At 53.1% G+C, this 20619-nt stretch overlaps 3 non-coding genes and 1 pseudogene across 3 annotated transcripts; all 4 read right to left on the bottom strand.

The window, feature by feature from the left end:
* Nucleotides 1-834: 834 nt before the first annotated feature.
* LOC138223401 (U2 spliceosomal RNA) lies at nt 835-1010 on the bottom strand (annotated as a pseudogene).
* Nucleotides 1011-7131: 6121 nt separating this feature from the next.
* LOC138223391 (U2 spliceosomal RNA) lies at nt 7132-7323 on the bottom strand. Its single transcript, XR_011181836.1, has one exon. It is a non-coding gene; the product is annotated as a U2 spliceosomal RNA (small nuclear RNA).
* Nucleotides 7324-13775: 6452 nt separating this feature from the next.
* Nucleotides 13776-13969, bottom strand: LOC138223443 (U2 spliceosomal RNA). The gene has a single exon (XR_011181872.1). It is a non-coding gene; the product is annotated as a U2 spliceosomal RNA (small nuclear RNA).
* Nucleotides 13970-20022: 6053 nt separating this feature from the next.
* On the bottom strand, nt 20023-20219 carry LOC138223407 (U2 spliceosomal RNA). The gene has a single exon (XR_011181848.1). It is a non-coding gene; the product is annotated as a U2 spliceosomal RNA (small nuclear RNA).
* Between the last annotated feature and the right edge of the window lie 400 nt (nt 20220-20619).

Here is a 20619-nt window from a genome sequence, read left to right as displayed (position 1 = left end):
CAAAGGCGCGGAGCGACGCGCGGGCGTTCCGCTGGCGCACAGTGGCGCAGGCCGACTCCTCTGGAGCCCGGGACCCGCGCAGCTGCCGGCCTCCCTGCAGCCAGAGGCCTCAAAGCGGGACTCTGCTCCCCCTCTCTCTTGCCTGCCTGGCTGCCTTCCTGCCAGTCCCGGGCGGGGGCCCTGCTCTTTGATCTTCTGTCAACGGCCCGACAACGACCGCAGCCGCAGGGGGCGCCAGCCGCCCGGCCTCCTTAGCTTAGGCCCCTCCCACCGGCAGCAGCTGTGCCCAACCGGCTGCGAGCGAAAGCCGAGCGCCAGCACCTGCGGGCAGAGGCAAGGGGCAGCTCTCTCTCCGGAGGGAGGGACGGGGACGCGCGCGCACGCACACACGCCTGCCTGCCTGCCTGCCTGCCGAAAAAAAAAGAAAGAAAATGTGGATATACTAAGTTTTTTGGAGGGAAAACGCCCAGCTGTCGAAAGGGGCCCGCCTGCAGGGACGGGGACGGACACGCAAGCAAGCAAGCAAGCAAGCAAGCAAGCAAGCAAGCAAGCAAGCAAGCAAGCAAGCCACGCCGGCCTCCCTGGGAAAAGGCTGAAAAACCTAAGTTTTTTGGAGGGAAAACGCACGGCAGCCGAAAAGGGGGCCGGCCTGCTTGCCCAGAGAGTCGAGACGCGGGAAAGCGCACAGAGGGAGCACGGGAACGGAGAGGGCGAGAGAGAGGCGGACACAGAGACACACAGATGGACGAGGGACGAGGGACGAGAGACGAGACCCGAGAAGAAGGAGCTCCAGTCCACTTCGCTCGCTACGTCTGTCTTTTCACCGCTGAGAGAAGGTGGTGCACCGCTCCCGGAGGCGCTGCAATACCGGGCCGATGCGTGGAGAGGACGGAGCAAGCTCCTGATCCAGCTCCCTGTTCCAAAAATCCGTTTAATATGTGGTCCCCCGATGGGGGACGTATCAGATATTAAACTGATAAGAACAGATTTTTTTTTTTAACAAAATTTATTTCACACACCACAAAATCACCACATCAGCATTGCAGCACTATACAGACACAAAAATTCACCTATCAGAATTCAAAAAGGCTTTTCCATTTCTCTCTTGCAGCAAAATAACCGTATTTCTGCACATCCCTTAGAACCCTCCCTCGCACCAACCCCTTTACCCTCTCTACTGCCCGCCCCACCGACCACTCAACATTCCGCTTAACTGTGTCTTCACGGGAGTCCCAAACCACCTGTTTAACTAAACTAACAAGCAGCCAACCCAGAAATCCTGTTGTCGATGAAACATTGGTGCACGCAAAACCCCTTCTTACAACATCAAATGACAAAACAAAAAAAGGACACAATTTTAACAATACATTTTGACATTCCCCCCATATTCCCCGCACAAAATCACATTCCCAAAAAGTATGCCTCACTGTTTCCTCTGCAAAACACCCCTCCCTTGGACAAGTTCTAATTTTAGACAGCTTATGTCTGTAAAGCACCTGCCGCACTGGCAACCTGTCATGGACAATTCTCCAATTTAAGTCCATCAGACCGTGGTCTAAGCCCTTAGGTTGAACACGAGTCCACACCTCCTGTTGTGTGCCTAATACCACTGGATTAACCTTCCGTGTTTCCATCACCAATGTATACAATTTCCTATGATTCTGACAGATATCCTTGTCCCCAAAAGAAAACACTTCTCTCCTCAAATCCCTTGCTCTCCTATAATGAGCAGGAGCTAACGCAGCATGCGGCCTCGCATTCGTCCACCCATACACCGTCCTCATGCACTCTTCAAACCACAGACACACAAAACTCTTGCACCGCCCCCCAGCACCTCCACCAAGAACCCTACACAACCCTGAAAAAAACACACAATCTAATTTGAGGGGCAAGTTGGGAACCCCCCTCCCACCTTCACTGACCTCCATATACATGATATCTCTCTTGACATATTCATATTTCCCTCCCCACATAAACTCGAAAACCATCCGTGTCAGCAGTCTCCTAAATGTCTTTGGCATTGGATATACATAGGCCAAGTACATCAAGGCTGGCAATACGTCAGCCTTCAGAACAAACACTTTCCCCAAAAAAGACAACCGCCGTGACTTCCATAACCCAAACTTTACCCTCACTCGTGCAAATACCATATTCCAATTAAACAGCTCGTTCCCTTTTTTTTGAAAAACTACCCCCAGAATCCTTACCCCGTTCTCTGATTCCTGTAACCCGCCAGGCACCGACCACACTGTGCTCCACCCACCACACCCCATCGCCACCGACTTCTGCACATTAAGCTTTGACCCAGAGGCCGCTGCAAACTGCCCAAACCTGTGCAGAGCCTGCCTCACACCACTCTCAGATGTCAAAAACAGTGTGGCGTCATCTGCATATTGCAGAATTTTAAGTACTTCACCTCCGCTCCCTGGCAACCACAGCCCATGTACCGCCGGATCTGCCCTCAAACAACATGCCAATGCCTCTACAAACAACACATACAGCAAGGGGGACAGAGGACACCCTTGCCTCACCCCAGAAGACTGCAAAAACCACTCCCCCATATGCCCATTGACTACCACTCTGCTGCCTACCTCTGTGTACAAAATCCTTAACCAACGCAAGAAAAAATCCCCAAAACCTAAATGTACCAAAATCCTAAATAAAAACCCGTGATGAACTCTATCAAACGCCTTCTCCTGATCTACATTCACCAGCAACAAAGGAATTTTCTGAGCTTCCACCCATGCAATCACATCTCTAACCAGGACTAAATTCCAAAAAATTGATCGCCCCGGGACCCCGCAGGTTTGGTCCGAATGCACCAAGTCCGGCATCACAGTCTTCAACCGGCTCACAAGAACCTTAGCAACCAGCTTGTAATCCGTAGACAACAAGGTAATCGGTCTCCAGTTCTTTAAGTCCGCCATATCCCCCTTTTTAAACAGAAGCACTATCAAACCATCCCTCATAGTCCTACTCAACTTGCCGTCCCTGTAGATCTCGTTCAGGACAGCAAGGAGCACTGGCCCCAGTAGGTCCCAAAAGGCGGCGTAGAACTCCCTAGGGAGCCCATCCACCCCTGGGACTTTCCCATCCTTGAGAGACTTGAGTGCTCTTTCCAATTCCTCTAAAGTGAGGGGCTTCTCCAAGGTCTCCTTCACACTGCCGGACAACCGGTTTTCCAGAAAACTCAAAAAATAGCTCCCTAGTCCTTCGTCAACCACTTTCTCCTCAAACAACCTAGAATAGAAATCTGTTGCACACTCCACCATCTTTGTGTTCGTTTGCACCACACCACCTTCCCTAGTGCGTAATGCTCTGATCACTGTCCCCCTCTGTCTCACCCTTACCTGCTGAAAGAAAAAGGCAGAACACGTCTCATTCTGGTCAATGTAATTTTGACACCTGCGTACCAAAAATCGCCGAGCTTTATCCTCAAAAAGAGATCTTAAACGAGCTTTTAGGGCCCTCAATAAGCCGTGATCCATGGCTTGCCCTGCATTCTCCCTAACATACAACATCTCGATCCTTTTCATAGCTTTCTCCACCTCTTTCATGTCCTTCCTCCTCACACTTCTGCAAAAATCCCTAACAAACACCCTAATCTTTTTCTTAACACATTCCCACCAATCAACCAAAGATGTGAAACAACCTTGCAACCCAACCCATTCTCTAAACCATGCCCGAAACTGCATCCTGAAATTCTCATCCTGCAAGACTGTCACATCCATTCTCCACACATCTCTACCGAAGCTCAGCACCCCAAGTTCTAGCTCACACAGCACCCCATCGTGATCAGAGAACCACAATGGGCGCAAGACCACATCCACCACCCGCACCCCCTGTGGCACAAACCAGTAATCTAATCGGCTTCTGACACCCCGCGAATTCCTCCAAGTATATCCCTGCTGGTTAGGGAAAAGACACCTGTATGCGTCCTTCAAACCAAAATCCCTCACTACCCTCCCCCAAAACTGTCCTGTAAAATCCACCTCCCGCCCCTTATCCAAACATACATTAAAATCCCCACCCAACAACACCACGCGATTCGTATAAAGCAGTGGCATTATGGCTTCAAAACATTCCTTCCTCTCTTTAAGGTTCACTGGGGCATAAACATTGATTAACCGCAGGCACACACCCATCCACTCCGCATCCACACACAGCACTCGACCTGGCCACACTGACATTGCATCGCCCACCACCCACCCCCTCCCATTAAACACTATCCCCACTCCCGACGATCGAACCCCACCCACACTCCATCTGGCTTCCCCCTCCTTCCATTCCTCAGAAAAAAACCCTATATCTCTCCTATCTTTCAAATGAACCTCCTGTAAAAACGCTACCGAAAAAAAAACAGACTTCAAGGATATAAAGAATGCCGTCCTTTTCACCTTATCCTGCAACCCTCTCACATTTGCAGAAAAGGCAGAAAAACCCATTATATCAAATGAAATCCGCACTACTCAAAAACTCCTCTATATTAGCCGTATCCTGTGTTGGGCCTTCGTAACTGCCTATACTACTCGGAGAGCTAACAGACCAGGTATGACCTAACTGGCCTCCGCTCCACTCCCCTAACCTATCTTCTGTATTACCCCAACTCTCACCCCCTACAACTAGAGGCTTCTCAATAGTACCCCCACCCTCACCCACTTCCTCCCTTCCTATTACTTTTGTTATTGACCTGGGAGGTGAGAGCGACTCCCCTCCAGGCTTGTCCTTTTGTTTCCGCTTCCTTTTTTTCTCTTCCCCCTCCACTATTTCAAATTCATCTCCCCCGCTCTCCTCTTCCTCTTCCGCTGTACTGTTATCATCACTCATCTCCATATCATCCCCATTTCCTCCCCCCCCCACTTCCCCCAAACCTCCCCTTTCACCAATTTCCCCAGTATCCTCTACCCTATCCCTCACTAATCCACTAACTCCCGCCCCATCCCCCTTATCTACAGCTACCTCTCTGTCAACCTCACTCCTCTCTCCCTCCTCCACTGGTGACCCAATTCCCTTATCTCTATCCTCCCCAACTATATCCCCTTCCTCCCCCTTCCTAGGCCCATCCCCCTCTTCCCTCCCCCTACCCTTTTTCTTTTTCTTTTTCTTGCCCCCCCCTGCGCCCCCTACCTTCCTAACTTCCTCCCCTACACCCAATTCCATATCCCCACTTTCCTGCACTCCTTCCTCCTCCTCACTCGTCCCTTCATCTTCCTGAACCTCTACTAATCCAGTACGAAGAGCTATTACCCGTTCCGGTTGCCGTTCGAAACAATCTTTAAACAAATGTCCCACTTCATTACACAAGGAGCACCTCGGCTTCTCCTTGCAATCCCTTACCTCGTGTCCCTCCTTCCCACATCTCCGACAAATCGTCTTAATACAATTTGCCACCAAGTGACCCTCCCCCCCACATCTTCTGCACAATTTCGGTTGCCCTGCATAAAACAAGTATCCCTGGTTGGATCCCAGGAAGAAGTTTGCTGGTGGATGCCTGAAACCATCTTTTGACGAGATGTCCGGCCGAAACCGGACTCTATACTGCCACCTACCCGTCCAAACCCTCACTCCATCCCTCACCATCCACCCATCGTTCAAAATTTCCACATACCGACTCAAAAAAGCATAAATGTCCGTTTCCAACACAAAAGGGTTGTGCATATGCACCGTCACCACTCTGTCCTCTTGCGCCCAAAGTCCCACGACGTCGAAGTTCTCCAATTGTCCAGCATCCTTTTTTTCTCTGGCCGCCCGAAACACATTCCAGTACATCGTTGCAGATTCAAAAGTCACGTTAAAAAATCTCAGAGATACATAACTCTGCATGCAAAACACATCCTTCAGATCCACGCTCAAAACTCGCATCAACACATGCCGGGAGAAGTCCTCTCTCCCCGGCATCAAGCCACCATCACCCAACCACCGGAACTGGATGGTGTTCTTCAATCCAGGCCCGGCTGCAGGTTGACCCCTCCAGTTCCTGGCCTCCATGTCGCCGATAAAAGAAAGTCACAAAGCCCCGGGAAATCGCCTGGCTCCCCAGCACAGGGCAACCCCTGAGCTGAGGAGAACCCAGGCCGCGCTGCAAGGTGACGAACGCCCCTCACCAGTCCTTGGAGACGTCCGATCCTTCCAAAGGAAAAAAAACGATTCCGATCCTCCTCCTGGCTCGCCTATATCCCGGACTTCAAAAAAGGTTCCGCCGCGCCTTCTCTCCTCTTCCTCTTCCCCTCCTTCGCCCTTCTCGTCCCCCAGCCAAGACCAAGCTGCGGTCAGGCCACACACTTGATCTTAGCCAAAAGGCCGAGAAGCGATGCCCACAAAGGCGCGGAGCGACGCGCGGGCGTTCCGCTGGCGCACAGTGGCGCAGGCCGACTCCTCTGGAGCCCGGGACCCGCGCAGCTGCCGGCCTCCCTGCAGCCAGAGGCCTCAAAGCGGGACTCTGCTCCCCCTCTCTCTTGCCTGCCTGGCTGCCTTCCTGCCAGTCCCGGGCGGGGGCCCTGCTCTTTGATCTTCTGTCAACGGCCCGACAACGACCGCAGCCGCAGGGGGCGCCAGCCGCCCGGCCTCCTTAGCTTAGGCCCCTCCCACCGGCAGCAGCTGTGCCCAACCGGCTGCGAGCGAAAGCCGAGCGCCAGCACCTGCGGGCAGAGGCAAGGGGCAGCTCTCTCTCCGGAGGGAGGGACGGGGACGCGCGCGCACGCACACACGCCTGCCTGCCTGCCTGCCTGCCGAAAAAAAAAGAAAGAAAATGTGGATATACTAAGTTTTTTGGAGGGAAAACGCCCAGCTGTCGAAAGGGGCCCGCCTGCAGGGACGGGGACGGACACGCAAGCAAGCAAGCAAGCAAGCAAGCAAGCAAGCAAGCCACGCCGGCCTCCCTGGGAAAAGGCTGAAAAACCTAAGTTTTTTGGAGGGAAAACGCACGGCAGCCGAAAAGGGGGCCGGCCTGCTTGCCCAGAGAGTCGAGACGCGGGAAAGCGCACAGAGGGAGCACGGGAACGGAGAGGGCGAGAGAGAGGCGGACACAGAGACACACAGATGGACGAGGGACGAGGGACGAGAGACGAGACCCGAGAAGAAGGAGCTCCAGTCCACTTCGCTCGCTACGTCTGTCTTTTCACCGCTGAGAGAAGGTGGTGCACCGCTCCCGGAGGCGCTGCAATACCGGGCCGATGCGTGGAGAGGACGGAGCAAGCTCCTGATCCAGCTCCCTGTTCCAAAAATCCGTTTAATATGTGGTCCCCCGATGGGGGATGTATCAGATATTAAACTGATAAGAACAGATTTTTTTTTTTTTTTTATTATCAAAGATAACAAAGGAATACTACATCACAATTATACCATCAATTCCGATGAACACATCCAAAAAGCAAAAATAACAAAGCAGACAAAAATCTTAACAAAAACAAATCACTACTGGGTATCAATCAACCAATCTTTTTAAATATCTGCTAAAGACTTCCATTTTTCTTTTACAGCGTGATAACTTAGCTTTTCTTTATCTACAGCCACCATGCATTTAATGTCCCCCACAATTTTGTTGTAAACCCCACCCACACTCCATAACACCCCTTTTTTGACCAAAGTGTTCCTAGCGGCCCACAAATACAATTTAACACAACTCATAACAAACCATAATATGAAAGCCACACCCCTCGTTCTTCCACGTCCTCTTACCCCAAACATTACCGTGGCCAAATTTACCTTAAACCCAGCTTCTATCGATTCCAATAAAGGTGTGCATTTACCCCACACTTGCTGAGCAAAAACACAGAACCAAAAAACATGTTCCATTGTCTCTCTAGCTCGGCAGTCTGCCCGAGGACACTCAGTTTGTCTAGACAACTTGTGCCTGTGCAAGACGTCTCGCACGGGAAGTCTCTTCCAAACCAGCTGCCAATTCAGGTCCATCATGTCTGGCCGCAAACCTTTGGGCTGAACCCTCCTCCAGGTCTCAGCAGCCACGTTCCCGACAATTCTGTCCTCTTCTTGCCCCATTACAGCGCTGTACAGTGCCCTGTGATTCCTCAGAGTCAGCACATCCTCTGCCACCCGATGTTTCCGGACCCAGGACACCGCATGCCTATAATGCCACGGTAAGTCCTCTCCGTGCGGGACATCGTTCCTCCAACAGGTGAGATGTCGGAAACTGTTGGCAAGCCAAAACTTTACAAAAAACTGGTAATTATGCACTACAGATTGGCTTAAAGCAACACATAACCCCGACACATATATACAATTTAACTTGATTGGTATATTCGGTACTCCTCTACCTCCCATATCAATTGACCTATACATATCCTGTCGCTTGATATACTCGTATCTTCCGTTCCAAAGAAACCTAAAAGTTTCTCTAGTTAGATACCTATTATATCTCGCTGGCATTGGGTAAATATTCGCCAAGTATATCAAGGCTGGTAAAATGTCCGTCTTTAAAACTGTTACCTTTTCTACGAATGTTAAGCGTTTGTCACCCCATCTTAACAATCGGACCCTTATTGCCTCCAAAGCCTGAAGCCAGTTATAATGCACCGTTCCCTGCTTTTGGAAAGAAATCCCCAAAACCTTTAAAGGGCCCCTACAAAAATCCAGGCCATGTATGCCTTCCTCTCTGTCTCTCCATAATCCAAAAAACTTAACTTTACTTTTATTTCTGTTTAGTCTGGCCCCTGATACCCTGGCAAATTCCTCGAAGATGGCCAAGGACCTCTGCAAACTGTGATCGGCGGTCAGCACCAAGGTAACATCATCTGCGTACAGTGTCATTTTAACTTGCTCTCCACCACTCCCAGGCAGTATTAATCCCTCTATGCCCGGGTCCCCGTTTACCATCCTTGCAAATGGTTCCATGTAAATGACAAATAACAAAGGGGACAGTGGGCAACCTTGTCTTACCCCAGAGAGCTGCTTCACCAGTTTGCCAACAAAACCATTAACCACTACTCTACTACCCACCTGCGTATACAAGGTCTTCAACCATCCAATAAAAATTGGCCCAAAACCCATCTTTTCCAGCACACACCACAAAAAGTTGTGCGACACTTTGTCGAAAGCTTTCTCTAAATCTAAATTAGCTAGTACCAACGGAATATTCCGGTGTTCAGACCACGCTATTGCGTCTCTGACTAATTGGAGAGACCAGTCAATTCTCCTTCCCCGTACGCCACAAGTCTGATCGCTCCCTACTACTGTCCCCATCACTTCCTTCATACGATTAACCAAAACTTTAGCAATTAACTTGTAATCTGTACATAACATCGTGAGTGGCCTCCAATTGCCTAGATCAGTTGCCTGCCCTTTTTTAAACAACAAGGTCAGCACCCCTTCTCGCATCGAGTCTCCTAACATTTTCCTGTTGAAAACCTCGTGCGCTGTTACTAACATTATGGGCCCTATTAAATCCCAAAAGGTTTTATAGAATTCTGCAGGAAGTCCATCTAATCCAGGCGCCTTCCCATTCTTCATCCCTGCCAAGGCTCCCCTAAGTTCATCTATAGTAATAGGCTTCTCTAAGAGACGCCTGCTACTCTCGGGCACCCGTGAGGAGATGCATCCAAGAGCAGTGGATTCCAAACCTCCTTCTAAGGCTCGTGCTGAAAAGAGGTTCTTGTAAAAGGAGTAGACCGCTTCTAACATCTCATCAGGGTGCTCTACAATCTTGCCTTGATCTATTCGAACCCCGTCCATTCGTCTTTTCCTTTGCTGTCGTCTCACTTGCCTGAATAGAAAAGAAGCACATATCTGTTGCTGTAACAAAAGATCTATTCGGGCCTTAAACAAAAAACTCTTAGCTCTCTGTTTGTAATAAGCCTGGAGTCTAGCTCTAGAAGCCGCCACCTCATCCGGATTCACTACCTTCCCCTCATTAAGTTGCATGTAGAGATTATTCAATTCTTCTTGCAACAATCTCCCTTCCTTAGCCTCCCTTCTCCTTCGGTTAAGACTATATTCTCTAGTCTCCCTTCTAATTTTCTTTTTCATTATCTCCCACCAATCCATAGCAGAGATGTGCTCCTTCTTCGCACACCACCACTCATTTAATTTTAACCTCATGTGTTCAACATACTTTTCCTCCTTCAAGATCTCAACATTCATTCTCCAAATACCTCGACCATACATCCTCTGCGGCAGGCTCAGCTTAACCTCCACTAACGTGTGGTCAGAGTACCACATCGGACGCGCCGCCGTTGTCTCCACCCTCACCTCTCTTGAAGCAAACATGTAATCGAGACGCCTCGCGACTCCTGCTGCATTCCTCCAGGTGGGCGCCACAGCACCTGCCGTGACTCGTAAAACACAATCCACTAGGTTGAAACGGGTTAGGAGCACACGTAACTGCTTAGCTCCCACATCTTCCTGTTTACTAAGATCAACGTTAAAATCACCACCAATGACAAGCATCCTATTAGTAGCACATATCGGGTAGAGCTCCTTATAAAAATCTGCTCTCAGTGAACTTATTGCGGGCGCATACACACATACAAACCTAAAGTTATTATTCCCATAACACACATCCACACTCAGGGCTCTTCCCGGCACTACTATATTACAATTCTCCACAATCATTTCACAGTTACCAAACAGAATACCCACCCCCGACGAGTGAACCCCACCCACACTCCATTTGGATCCCCCCTTATCCCATTCCCGTGAAAAAAGCACTGCATCCTTCTCATTCTTCAAGTGCACCTCCTGTAGAAAGCACACCTCAAAATTCAGGTCTTTTAGGGACTGAAAGACAGCAGTTCTCTTAACTCTATCTCTAAGCCCTCTTGTGTTAAGTGTCACAACCTTCATTTAAAGATTAACAGTTTCTCTCTTCCCATCTTCTAATGATATTCATTGCTGCAATATATGCATCTCTCACCTCACTCTCCTTAGGCCCGTGCACGTATAACCTAATGACTCTCTTCGATCTTCCTTCACTTTCTAAACTAACACCTGGAAAAGCTCTAAGAATGCTTTTAAGACCACCTGCTCGCACCGGGAATCGCACATTTCCATTCGCCCATTCACATTGCCTGAGAAAACTAGCAGACGCATCCAAATCTTTCATTATTCTACCCTCTGTTCTAACTACCCCAGCTGCGAAAGCCTCCTTAGCCATACCCCCATTGTTTCTCCATCGTTTCACAATATCTGAAAAGAGGATTTTCTTAGAACCTATTTCAGCATGTGTTTTCCCAAACACCCGAAACCGCTGAATATCCCCCCCTACAAGTACACACTCATAATTAATCTCTTTTTTTTGAATCTCCTGCTCCTCAAACCCAGCAGGCCACTTGACCCTATTATTCTTCTCGTCCCATTTGCAGATTTTCACAAAGTCCCGCGGCAACTCCGAATCCAGCCAGAGGCCTTCCTCTTCTCCTTGCTGTGGATCTACTCCGGACTCCAAACCTTGGGTGAGTATTAAACCACCGCTTTCGTGTGTGTCTGCCGTTTCAGGAACACATGGTGTCTCAACAAAATCTGAGGAAGCACTACCGCGGAGCTCCACTGCCTCTTCTTCTCGAATCTCCCCTTCCTCTTCCCCCTCGGCTAGAGGTAAGTTGTCTCCTCGGGTCACGGACTCAGGCCTGTCACTTTGTGTTGAATCCTCCCGTTCTCTGCCCGCTTTCTTTGCGGAGAGCTCTTCTGACTCCGCAGATTTCCTCTTCACAGTTCTTCGAGCCATGGCAGCACCCTCTTCCTCCTCCTCCTCCTCCTCCTCCATCCGCTCTCCCCAACTCTTCCTTCTAGCCTGTGGGCCCACGTGCGCCACCTCCTCGGCCGCTTGTATTAAAAAAGCCAGCCCGGGCGTTCCGGCACTGATCTCACCACTTAATTGACCTATCTCCATTTCTTCATTCTGCACCTGCACATCATTGACTCCGGAAACCCCTTCTTCTGCTGCTTCTTGTTCTGCGGGCGCGTTCACAACCGAAACCGCCACTTCTGCCCCGCCTCCATCTTCTGCCCCACCTCTTTCACCTTCACGATCAGCAGGCTTGGTCTTCTCAACCCTCAAGGACTTACTAATGGCGGCTGAGTAGCTGCCAGCCTTCCTGGGGCACTCCTTAAAAACATGGCCCCGCTTTCCACAGAGGTTACACTTGATTTCCTCCGTGCACATAGACGAAATATGGCCAATCCCATCACACCGTCTACATATTTGAGTCTCACAGTTGAGGGCCACATGTCCTTCCTGCCCACATCGCCTACAAGTGAGGGGCTGTCCCGGGTAAAACAGGTACCCCCGGTCTGAACCGATTGCAAAGTTCGCCGGCGGATGCGCCAAACCGTCCACTGCTTGTTCGCTGAACCTAAACCTCACTCGGTATCTCCAGTTCCCGGTCCAGTATTTTTTCTTATCTATTTGCTTAACCCCTTCACCTTGCACATCCACAAAGCGTTTGAGAAAGTTCAAAATGTCTCCTTCCGCAACATAGGGGCTAAACATATGAACAGTCAGCCACCGCACTTCCCTTGCAAACAATGGCTCCACATAAAAGTCTTTTAACGGCTCCTCATTCCGATGCGCATTTATAATTGCCCATACTTCCTTGCATCGTACATCAGAGATTAGTGAAAGGTCAAATACCTTCTTCCCGGGGTAATTCTGCAGGCAGAAGGTGTCCTCCCATCGCACTCCCAAAGCCGTTTCAAGGACCAATTCTTCAAAAACATCCCGGTAGATGAACTCCTGGTTTCCGCAATCCTCCTTCAAGACAAATCGAATGGTATTCCGCATCTTCGCCTCCCTGCCGCTCGGTCCTCTCTCCATCCTTCCGATTATGGCCGGATCCGTCTCCGCCACAAGAAAAAAAGAGCTCCTGCCTAGCCTATAGGCAGGCTCAGAAAAAAAACCTTCACCTTCCTTCCTCTTGACTGTTCCTCCAGCCGCGGTCAGGCCACGTACTGGGATCGCAGCCAAAAGGCCGAGAAGCGATGCCCACAAAGGCGCGGAGCGACGCGCGGGCGTTCCGCTGGCGCACAGTGGCGCAGGCCGACTCCTCTGGAGCCCGGGACCCGCGCAGCTGCCGGCCTCCCTGCAGCCAGAGGCCTCAAAGCGGGACTCTGCTCCCCCTCTCTCTTGCCTGCCTGGCTGCCTTCCTGCCAGTCCCGGGCGGGGGCCCTGCTCTTTGATCTTCTGTCAACGGCCCGACAACGACCGCAGCCGCAGGGGGCGCCAGCCGCCCGGCCTCCTTAGCTTAGGCCCCTCCCACCGGCAGCAGCTGTGCCCAACCGGCTGCGAGCGAAAGCCGAGCGCCAGCACCTGCGGGCAGAGGCAAGGGGCAGCTCTCTCTCCGGAGGGAGGGACGGGGACGCGCGCGCACGCACACACGCCTGCCTGCCTGCCTGCCTGCCGAAAAAAAAAGAAAGAAAATGTGGATATACTAAGTTTTTTGGAGGGAAAACGCCCAGCTGTCGAAAGGGGCCCGCCTGCAGGGACGGGGACGGACACGCAAGCAAGCAAGCAAGCAAGCAAGCAAGCAAGCAAGCAAGCAAGCAAGCAAGCAAGCAAGCCACGCCGGCCTCCCTGGGAAAAGGCTGAAAAACCTAAGTTTTTTGGAGGGAAAACGCACGGCAGCCGAAAAGGGGGCCGGCCTGCTTGCCCAGAGAGTCGAGACGCGGGAAAGCGCACAGAGGGAGCACGGGAACGGAGAGGGCGAGAGAGAGGCGGACACAGAGACACACAGATGGACGAGGGACGAGGGACGAGAGACGAGACCCGAGAAGAAGGAGCTCCAGTCCACTTCGCTCGCTACGTCTGTCTTTTCACCGCTGAGAGAAGGTGGTGCACCGCTCCCGGAGGCGCTGCAATACCGGGCCGATGCGTGGAGAGGACGGAGCAAGCTCCTGATCCAGCTCCCTGTTCCAAAAATCCGTTTAATATGTGGTCCCCCGATGGGGGACGTATCAGATATTAAACTGATAAGAACAGATTTTTTTTTTTTATGTTTTATTAGAAATCAGTAAAAACAGTGCTTTAACAGTTAACTCTACCCTCCACCTTTACACCCATGTGATCAAGTCCTTCCAGCGTTCACGTGCCGCGGCGAATCCCCATCGGAGGACGTCCCACCGGATCCTCCGTGAGACGTCCCTCTTAACTTTCTTTAAGATGGCCGGCACTGATCTCTCTACTCCGTGTTTGACCAGCTCAGATCTTGCGTCCCAAACGTGGAGCTTGGTCAGGCTGATAAGGAGCCATAGCAGAAACGCCGCATTCCATCTTCGGGAACCAGCCACACCCTTCATTACCGTGTTCAGCGTCAAGAGGGACCCCAGGCCTACCTGTGCGTACAGGTGCTGGCTGGACCTCCACACCCTCTGCACGAACCCGCACTCCCAAAAGACGTGGTTGACGGTTTCTTCCCCTGTGCAGCCGTGCCTCGGGCACTGGCTCTTCTTTGCCAGCCCGTGCGAGTACATGACGGCCCTGACCGCCATTCGACCCCACACACCAAGCCAGTTCAGATCTTTAAGTCTGTTGTCCAGACCCTTTGGTTGGGTCTGCTGCCAGATGTCACTGGGCACACCCAGGAGCGCTGGCCTGTCCAGTGCTGTGACCACCAAATACATCCTCCTATGGCTCAGCGCTATTTCCTTGTCCCGTACCTCTGGGTGTGCCCGCAGCCACTGCACTGCGTGGCGGTAGTGCAGTGGGAGCCGCTCAGCCTTCGGGGTCGTGTTCTTCCAGGCGGCCAGGTGTCTCATACTCGCCGCCAGCCAGAGACTCACGAACCGGCCGCACAGGTGGGGCGGGTTACCGTGCAGGATGACGCACAGGTTGGCGACGAACACGCAGTCCAACTTCACTGGGAAGTTCGGGATCCCTCTGCCTCCTTCCACGATAGGCCTGCACATGTCTGTCCGGCGGATCCGTTCGTATGAGTGGCCCCACACGAAGGTAAAAACTGTCCTCACCAGTTCCTTTCTCCTCCTTGCTGGTAGGGGGTACACTACTGCCAGGTGGAGAAGCAAGGGCAGGATCTCCACCTTCAGCACCAGCGCCTTCCCTATCCATGACAGGGATCGTTGCTGCCAAAGGCCCAGCTTCTGCTTGATCTTCCGGAACCTGGCCTCCCAGTTCAGTCCTGAGGGGTCCAAGGTGTGAAATAGGACCCCCAGGATTTTCACCGGGTCCGTTGTGTGTCTTAGTCCTCCGGCGATCTCTGGTACGTACGGCCAGGTTCCAAACAGCTTCACCAGGCTCTTGGCGCGATTCAGTTGGGCGCCGGTGCCTCTGGAGTAGGCCTCCACGATTTCCAACACTCTCCCCAGACTCCTATCAGAGCTGAGGAAGAGCGTTACGTCGTCCGCGTAGGCCGCAGTTTTGGCTTCCTGCCCACCTCCACCTGGCACTTTAATTCCCTCCACTCCAGGGTCCTTCCGTAAGGGGTCTAAAAGCAGCTCGAGGAAGATGACGTACAGCAGGGGCGAGAGTGGACATCCCTGTCGCACACCACACCTTACCGGAATCCTCCTCCCTACTGCTCCGTTGACTCTTACCCGGGACGCAGCGCCGTTGTAGAGCGCTTCAATCCACCTGACAAAGACGTCAGGCAGACCCTTCTTCCTCAGGAGTGCCCACAGGATCCCGTGATGGACCCGGTCGAACGCCTTTGCCTGGTCTAGGCTCACCAGCATGAGCGGCAGGCCTCTATCCTCCACCCAGGCGATGATGTCCCGGATCAGCTGCAGGGTCCAGCTGATCTTCCGGCCTGCCACGCCACATGTCTGGTCCGCCCCGACCAGCGCCGGCATCACCGTTCTCAGACGGCCGCCCAGCACCCTGGCCAAGATCTTATAATCGGTGCACAGGATCTGGATCGGCCTCCAATTTCCCAGGTCCGCCTTGTCTCCTCCCTTGTAGATCAGAGTCACGACGCCGGTCTTCATAGAGAGGCCCAGTTCATTGCTGTCCAGGGCCTCATTGAAGACCTGCACCAGAAAAGGCTCTAGTTGATCCCAGAAGGTCCGGTAGAATTCCGCTGGTAGGCCGTCGACTCCGGGGACGGTCCCCTTCTTCATTCCAAACAATGCTGTTTTTATTTCCGCCCCCGTCACAGGCCCAACCAGCGGGGCGGGGTCGTCTACCGCCTTTTCCACACCTTCCAGGAGCCTCTCCTTGATGCTGGCGTCGATCTCCTTCTCCTGGAACAAGGCTGTATAGAACCCTGTGGCACACTCCAGCATCCCGGGTAAGTCTGTGGCTGCAGTCCCATCCTCGCGCCGTATACTTTCGAAGCAGCAGCGCTCCTGCTGCTTTCTCACGGCGCTGAAGAATTGGGGTGAGCACTGTTCTTCTCCCTCCTTCCAAACTCCCCGCAGCCTGAAAAGAAAGTTCTTTGCTCTCTGCAGCCACTTTTCCCTAAGCAGGCTCCTGACGTTGGCGATCTTCTCGCCGTCGAAGGCGCCCCCCTGGTTCAGCTGCTCATACAGTGCTTCCAGCTCCTCTTGGAGCTGGGCGCACTGGCGTTCCTCCAGACTCCGCCGGATCCAGCAGTATCGCCTGGTGACCGTTGCGAGAGTCTGTTTGCACGATTCCCACCAGTGCACCGCAGAGCTATAGAGCTCCCTTTCCTTTTCCAGGTCTTTCAGCACTGTCTCGATCTTCCTTCGGTATCTCTCCTCGTGAAGAACTTGTTTGTTCAGCTTCCAGTACCCAGCCTGGAAGCGTGGGTCCTCAACACCGAAGGAGACCGTGAGCAGCCGATGGTCCGAGAACCAGGTAGGGGTCACTTGCCTGCTTAGCGTTGTCCACTTCACAGTAGCGAGGATGTAGTCGAGGCGTCGAAAACTCCCTCTTCCATTGTCCCAGGTGTGGTGTGCAACGTTCTTAAACCCATCTCGAAGGCCGAAATCCGCGATCAAGGACCTCAACAGATGAACTCCCTGGCCGTGCGGGTCTCCCAGGTCGATGTTAAAGTCGCCGCCCACAATCAGCTCTCTGTTGGTGTACAGCACGGGCTCCAGGTCTTTCAAAAAGGAGCCCTGCTGCCTTCTGTCTGCTGGGGCGTACACGTTAACCAGCCTTATCTTCACTCCCCTCCAGGTTCCGTCCACCACCAGCAGACGTCCAGGAATTACAGAGCTGACTGTTTGGGCGGCGAACCCTGGCAAGCCGCACAGGATACCCACACCAGAGGAGTTCACCCCTCCGACGCTCCACCACGAAGGACCCCTCCTCCACTCCCTCTGAAGGGTCCTCACGTCGTCGAGGTCCTTGAGATGGACTTCCTGCAGAAAGATCACATCCAGATACCTTCGAGACAGGTAGGAAAACACTGCCACTCTTTTTTCCTGCTTCCTCAGACCCCTCACGTTAGCTGTTGCAACTGTGAGGGTCATGGTGGGTCTTGAGGGAGGCTGTCACTCTCCATTTCTTCCGATCTGCTGGAATCAGGTGAGCTCGCCGTCCCTGCTGTACTCTCCGAGCTGCCATCCTCCGTGTCCATAAACTGGACCTCGCGGCTGTCCGGGGACTCTCGTTCCGGAGTTGGCGTTTCAGGCGTGCAGGCGACTATGGGGCTGCCATCGTCCGTTACGTTGGCCGACACAGAATAGACGGCCAGCGTTGCCGCCCCTGACCCCTGCCCTGGGGGGAGAGATTCCGAGGTGCTCTCGGCCTCGGAGTCACTCGAGGCCGACGAAACTCCCTCCTCCTCTTCCATCCCCTCAGAGTCTGCGAAGTCTCCCGGGTCTTCCTCCTGGCCTTCCTCCTCGGCCGTCCTCTTCTTCTTCTCCTGCGTCTCCTGTTGACGCCTTTCCGCCCTCCGCCTCTTCGACCTCCTCTTCTTCCCTGCGCCCTGCAGGATTACCATCCCTTCCTCCTCCGTTGGCGTTGGTGCCGGTGCCGCAGTTCTTCCCCCGCCCTTCAGGGGGCGCCCCTTCCTCACCACCTCCGCCCAGGTTCCGGTCCCTCCGTCTGCTCCTCGTGATGTCCCCGGCCGTTCACCGTCCTCTCCCTGCGCTGTCTCCAGTTGCTCCACGTCGGAGCCCCACGACGTTCCTGGCCGCTCTCCGTCCTCTTCTCCCTGTCGCTCCTCTCTCTCCTGTCTTCCTCCCTTCTTCTTCCCCTTACCGGGGGGCTTGCTACCCGTCGGTCGGCCTTCCCCCTCACTGTCTTCATCCGCCTGCCTGACCCATTCTCTGACCACCTCCTCCATGCTTACCTTCTCGGTGGCCGCCTTCTCTGTGGCCGCCTTCTCCGCTGCCGCCTTCTCCGCGGCCGCCTTCCCCGCGGCCGCCTCCTCCGTGGCAGTGCCCCTCTTATTGCACTGCCGGAACAGGTGGCCTCTATCCCCACACAAGGAGCACTCCTTCACCTTGCACTCTCGGGTCTGGTGTCCCTGGCAGCCGCACTTGCCACATTTCTCCGCCGTACATGCCCCCTCCCGGTGCCCGAAGGTCCGGCACCTCCTGCAAAAGTCAGGTTGGTCCCAATAAAACATGTACCCCCTACCTCCTCCGATGGCGAATGTGCCTGGTGGGTGGCTGTATCCATCCTTTGATGTTTTGTCCTGCCGCAACTCCACCAGATACCGACGTTTTCCCGTCCACACAGTACGTGTGTCCTTGAGCCCCAAGGGACCCGCCTTCACATCCACGTACCTGCTTAGGAAGGTACTCACGTCGGCGTCTTTCACAAATGGATCAAACATGTGCAAAACCACCCACCTCTTGCTGTCGCTCTGCAGTCCCCCACACTCATACTCCGGAAATCCGCCGCTCTTAATGATCTCAATGCATTTCCCTACCATTCTCTTGTGGATATCGGCGCTGATGAAGGTAGTATCGATGAATTTCTGTGGCTGGTTCCCCTGCACACACAAGATCTCTGCTGCCTTCAGCCCCAAAGCTCCAAACAGGACGTCATCCTCAAACTTCTCCCTTCCCGGTGGTGCTGTCTCCGGTTTCCAGCGGAAGCGGAGAGTCCACTTAATGCTGGGGTCCTTCCCAGCCCTCCTCGCCTCTCCAGGCCCTGCAGCCATGGTTGGGCAGCCTTTCGGCCACCAAAACAGCCAAGGAATGCAAAGCCGGGTGAAAAATCAAAAGTCCGACGTCCAAAGGCAAAAAAACGTAGTCCAAAAGCAATCCGGGTCCAAAATCCAGGCAATCCAAACGTGTCTCCGCAAAACGCTGTCCTCTCGATCCTCTCTCCCTCGACCTTTGACCTTAGCCAAAAGGCCGAGAAGCGATGCCCACAAAGGCGCGGAGCGACGCGCGGGCGTTCCGCTGGCGCACAGTGGCGCAGGCCGACTCCTCTGGAGCCCGGGACCCGCGCAGCTGCCGGCCTCCCTGCAGCCAGAGGCCTCAAAGCGGGACTCTGCTCCCCCTCTCTCTTGCCTGCCTGGCTGCCTTCCTGCCAGTCCCGGGCGGGGGCCCTGCTCTTTGATCTTCTGTCAACGGCCCGACAACGACCGCAGCCGCAGGGGGCGCCAGCCGCCCGGCCTCCTTAGCTTAGGCCCCTCCCACCGGCAGCAGCTGTGCCCAACCGGCTGCGAGCGAAAGCCGAGCGCCAGCACCTGCGGGCAGAGGCAAGGGGCAGCTCTCTCTCCGGAGGGAGGGACGGGGACGCGCGCGCACGCACACACGCCTGCCTGCCTGCCTGCCTGCCGAAAAAAAAAGAAAGAAAATGTGGATATACTAAGTTTTTTGGAGGGAAAACGCCCAGCTGTCGAAAGGGGCCCGCCTGCAGGGACGGGGACGGACACGCAAGCAAGCAAGCAAGCAAGCAAGCAAGCAAGCAAGCAAGCAAGCAAGCCACGCCGGCCTCCCTGGGAAAAGGCTGAAAAACCTAAGTTTTTTGGAGGGAAAACGCACGGCAGCCGAAAAGGGGGCCGGCCTGCTTGCCCAGAGAGTCGAGACGCGGGAAAGCGCACAGAGGGAGCACGGGAACGGAGAGGGCGAGAGAGAGGCGGACACAGAGACACACAGATGGACGAGGGACGAGGGACGAGAGACGAGACCCGAGAAGAAGGAGCTCCAGTCCACTTCGCTCGCTACGTCTGTCTTTTCACCGCTGAGAGAAGGTGGTGCACCGCTCCCGGAGGCGCTGCAATACCGGGCCGATGCGTGGAGAGGACGGAGCAAGCTCCTGATCCAGCTCCCTGTTCCAAAAATCCGTTTAATATGTGGTCCCCCGATGGGGGACGTATCAGATATTAAACTGATAAGAACAGATTTTTTTTTTTTTTTTTTTTTTATTGCAAAATTACAAAAGAAATTCCAAAAACTCCAAAGAACAAAACACAATCCCCAAATACACAATAATCACAATAACAACCAAAGTCATCTCAACCCATAATCCTGTTAAACACAAAATTCCATTCAATAGTTGACTAACAAAAACTTCTAAATACTAACAACCCTTCCCACTCAATTCTCAACAATTAATTACACAGCAAAATCAATACACAACAAAATCTGTACATCCCCATATCATAGCTCAGAACCCCAATTATTACCATAATCCCACCCATTATGCAAATTAAACCAAAACCCCCTTCCCAAATTTACAATTCATACATTTCCACAATCCTTGAATTAACTCCCAGCACCACCCGTCACAAACTAGTCCCCTCCCAAACCACCCATTACATAAACCCACGTTTCAAACAAGTCAAA

This window comes from Lepisosteus oculatus, chromosome 16 (genome assembly GCF_040954835.1).
Source record: "Lepisosteus oculatus isolate fLepOcu1 chromosome 16, fLepOcu1.hap2, whole genome shotgun sequence".
In the NCBI taxonomy this organism is placed as follows: Eukaryota; Metazoa; Chordata; class Actinopteri; order Semionotiformes; family Lepisosteidae; genus Lepisosteus; species Lepisosteus oculatus.
Note: the sequence above shows the minus strand (reverse complement) of the source record. Positions and strands in the feature narration are given on the sequence as shown.